Source organism: Solanum stenotomum, chromosome 7, assembly GCF_019186545.1.
Source record: "Solanum stenotomum isolate F172 chromosome 7, ASM1918654v1, whole genome shotgun sequence".
NCBI lineage: Eukaryota > Viridiplantae > Streptophyta > Magnoliopsida > Solanales > Solanaceae > Solanum > Solanum stenotomum.
The window spans coordinates 51,143,968-51,148,279 of NC_064288.1; the positions used below are offsets into that span (position 1 = coordinate 51,143,968).

General features: G+C 35.6%; 1 pseudogene; it reads left to right on the plus strand.

Annotated features, from left to right (window-relative positions):
* Window positions 1-315: 315 nt before the first annotated feature.
* On the plus strand, window positions 316-3,980 carry LOC125870001 (glutathione S-transferase L3-like; annotated as a pseudogene).
* The last annotated feature ends 332 nt before the right edge of the window (window positions 3,981-4,312 follow it).

Here is a 4,312-nt window from a genome sequence, read left to right on the forward strand (position 1 = left end):
CAAAACAAGAAGATACAAGATACAAGATAAGTGCAACAATAGATAGTAGTTGCCATATAGAATTTCCTTTGTGGGGGTCCGACCCCTACGAGTTAGCAGAGAAGGGAGAGGAAAGAGGTATTGGTGAACCGTCATAATTAGTGAACAAGTCCATATATTGGGTGCCATATAAAATTATCCATGTTTTAGATGTCTAGCTTTAGCTGTGAGTGATTTAGGAATGAATGGTCTTCTGGGGGGTTGAGTTAGGTTCAAAGTTCATTTCTTTATCCATAGGATATTTGAGTTGAGTACCTTTTATATGAAAAGAAGAAGATGAGGCGTTACCCTGTACCTGTCATTGTTGTTGTTGTTGGTGGGAGGTATCTCATGGAACTAGTCGATTTGCCATTAAAAAAGAAGAAGAAAGAAGATGATGAAGCAGGTTTTGAGGTTTGGGTCTGTGTGATACAACAAGACCATTGATTTTAAATTTTTTCTGCTTCCTCCATTCTACTTTATCTCACTTTTCTCTTTGCAGTTTGTTCTAAAAACATAGACAACTTTCTATAATTGGAGACTCTTTAACCTTGAACTTACCATTTTACTCGTAATTGCATATCTTTATGGCTATAAAAATGTCATGACATGTGTAAGATCGAAAGTAGAAAGATACTTTTGATATGTGTTAAAAATCTTTTTTTCAAATTTTATGTCCAGTCAAATACTGCCACATAAAATGAAAAAGAGGGAGTAGTTCTTTATTTGGATGCGCATGGTCATATTAGATTTCAGCCCTTGTAAATTTAGTATACTGCTTCATGTAGTGATATTGGAAATGACTACCCGTGCATGAAGTGTTATATATCTAGCTAGTGCAGGCCTGCAGGGGTTCATGTAAAATGGTGTATATGGTATGCGGTCTGCACTTGCATTTCTTCGAAGATGTTGTTTTCACGCCTCTTATAAACCGATGACTTAAATGACACTAAAGAAACAACTCTACTTTTTGTGTCAAATCTCGCTCTCCAAGCCATCACACTGAAAGAAGTAGTGACTTCTTGACTTTTGACGGCCAGGATCCAAACTTGATAGGTTCAATCTTTTTAAGGTTTTGAAAGTATTAAACTTGTTATACTTTTACAATCACAGGGTTCAGATTTTAATATTATAATGAAAGAAGGGGAATCACAAGAAATTTTCATACAACTAGGCCTAATTCCATTGATGAATCATTCCAAAAGGAATTTAGCGAGTCTAATCTAATCTTATTCAACCTTTAGATGGGATTTAGGGCGAAGCCTGAGCAGTCTCGGCCTTCTTAACATGTGGTGCACCAACTTGAAGTCTGATTGGAAAATCTCACTTTACCTTCACAAAATTCTCGTAGTTTTGACTTGCTCTAAGGTTACTGTTGCCCGGCTTCGATGTAGCGGTAACTCACCTCAGTCGAGAGGTTTCTTTCGTTTAAAGAGTGTGTTTGGGAGGCTAGGGAAGATGGATTGGAGAGACGATATTTATGCCTCTTCTTTCTCGATAGGATTCCCATAATTTTCAGTCTATGACGAATGAGACAAGGGTGAGGCACCGAACATATTCTACCCTCAACCTCTATCCGTCATTATTAATCTCAATTTGCTTTTCCTATTTATTAGTACACTGCGCGCTACAAATTAGAAGCCCCTTTACTAGGTTGAAAAAAGGCTAGTGCACAACGATTGATAAAGAGCAACAACGTATTAGGAGTCAGATCGGGTTGGAACCCAAATACAAGAGGTTGCTTGCTGCTCGACCGGAGAGAAGAAATTCTCGCAAATAAGATATGAAACTCAAACTTATTGTATACAACTCTTATCTACGACAAGCCTTGGGTCTTCTCTCAGATTTTTATAGTCGTTAAAATTTTGGTGATTTTTCATATACATATTCACATTCTATGTCCAAAATATTCAGTTTGGATGAACCCATAGTTCAAAAGTTCTATCCACTTGTGAAAGGAAAAGCTACTAATTACAATTGTTGATTTTATTGATCTCTTTTGTTAATTTCAATTTGGAAGTAATTTCTATCCTTGTTGAAATTATTCAGTCTGTGTGTTCTTATACACACAATGTTCCTGTTTTCCTAGATAAGTTTTCTAACATTTAGAATTGCAGGGTTTGCAAGACAAAGTCAAGTTAGTTCCAATTGATCTTCAGAACAAGCCTGATTGGTACAAGGAAAACGTTTACCCCAAAAATAAGGTAATTTTCCACCAAACCAACATTCATTTTCGCTTGACCAATTCACTTGTATTTTAAATTCTTGAGCTAAGATTTTTGAGATTGGCATCTGGCCTCGTTGTAAATTGTATGAGAACTCCTGAAGAAAATGTACATGAATTTTTGGGAAAGGGATTTCTCTTCCTCTTCGAATTCAATGATTATTGATTGAGCCAGTGCATAAATGCTCTAGTCTTATCTATCATCCGATTGGCACATAAACTTTTATATAAGGACTTTGAAGCAAGTGAATGTTTAAATCATCGAAGAGCATGCATCTCATTTTACGCTTCTGGTTATTTATATTTTCTACTCCTCACAGGTGCCATCCTTGGAGCACAACAACAAAGTGATAGGAGAGAGTTTGGATCTGGTTAAATATGTTGATAGTAGCTTTGAAGGACCATCACTTTTGTCGGATGTAAGCTATAAAAGTTCATTATTGTTCTATACATTTAGGAAAATCTTAAGTTGTAAATTGATAAAAAGAAAATATTGGAAAATTGATGCAGGACCTAAAAAACGGAAATTTGCTGAAGAATTGATAGCTTATAGTGATACTACATTCATCCCAAAAGTATACAGACCGTTCGCAAGAGATGCACGGACACTGTCCGGAGAGATTTGAGCTTTTGTTCGTTGAAAATCATTATGTTTTGTTTGTTAAATGTTTCTTATGTAAGTTAATGGTATTCACACTTGAACCAGGTGCACAATTTGATTACCTGGAAAAATCTCTCCACAAATTTGACGATGGACCTTTCTTCCTCGGTAATTCAGTCAGGTCATTACTATCTTTCATTTAGTTTTCCTTTTCGATGATGTGTCATGTGAGATGGTAGCTTTGCCCAAAAACATACTCGGCAATCAGTATAGAGTACTGTGGGTGTACTTTTTTCCTAGAAGTTGAAGTTTCATAAAGATTCTGTGCTGATATAAAAACTCTGTTGTGCTAGGTTGACATAGCATATGCTCTTTTTATCGAAAGGTTCCAATTTTATTTTTTTGCCAGAGGGGTTTAACTTTGACATCACAACCAAGAGGCCTAAATTTGCCAAATGGATTGAGGTATGACTTATATTAACTATGGAGTGTAAAGTATGATTAATCTTTTAATATTATTTATTCAATTTTATTATTCTTATACTTAATTTAGTTGTATTAAGATTTGTATAGTAGAATGTTCATCATAATAGAAAAGGGTCCATGACTTGCACTTGGAAAGCATAGAGACTAAGGCTTATTAAAATTACCTTTGTTTCTTTTGGTGATAGCTTAAACTTCAAGGCTAGCTGGTTGGTGCATTTTTCATGTATAATTCATGTGCTTTATAATGAAGGGCAGCCTTGGAACAACAATAAAGTTGTCTCCGTGTTACTCGTATGCCTTGAGTTGAGCAGACTCTTCACTGTTGATGCACCCATTGACATTTTTGAAGAGTCCGAGCAACATAAAATGTTGCCTATAACAGGTTCAAACCGTGGAATCAACCACTGATATTTGTGTTAGGGTAGACTACATACATTACACCCCTTTGGTGTGCAGTACTATCCCAATCCTGCAGCATGAACGTGGGATGCTTCTTGCATCAAATTGTTCTTTTTTAATTATCCTTAATTATTCATCTCGTAGGAACTGAACAAGCTTGATGGATACAAGCAAGCACAAGTCCTGGAACAGGAGAAAATGGTTGAGTTTTATAAGAACTTCTTTCTGCCAGTATCACTTTGCAAACAATAGATATATTTCTTTTTCTATTTTTGGTTTTAGAATTGTATATATAGCTGCTGACATTTCACTATATATGTATTTATTTTTATAGAAAGCTTGAAACTTCAAAAATTCACTGTCAATCTCAGAAACTAGCTCAGGTTTCTTCTTTTCTTTGGAATCCTAATAATTTTAGTAAAATTATTTCTTGTAATGATTCCATTGTTATTGACAAAAGTGAGTATCGCATTCACCACATCTTTACCAATTACATCCCAAAAACTCTGATAAAAACTCAAATTCATCCCATCTGGACCTGGCGCCTTATCCGAGTGCATTGACAAGACTGCTTATTTCACCTC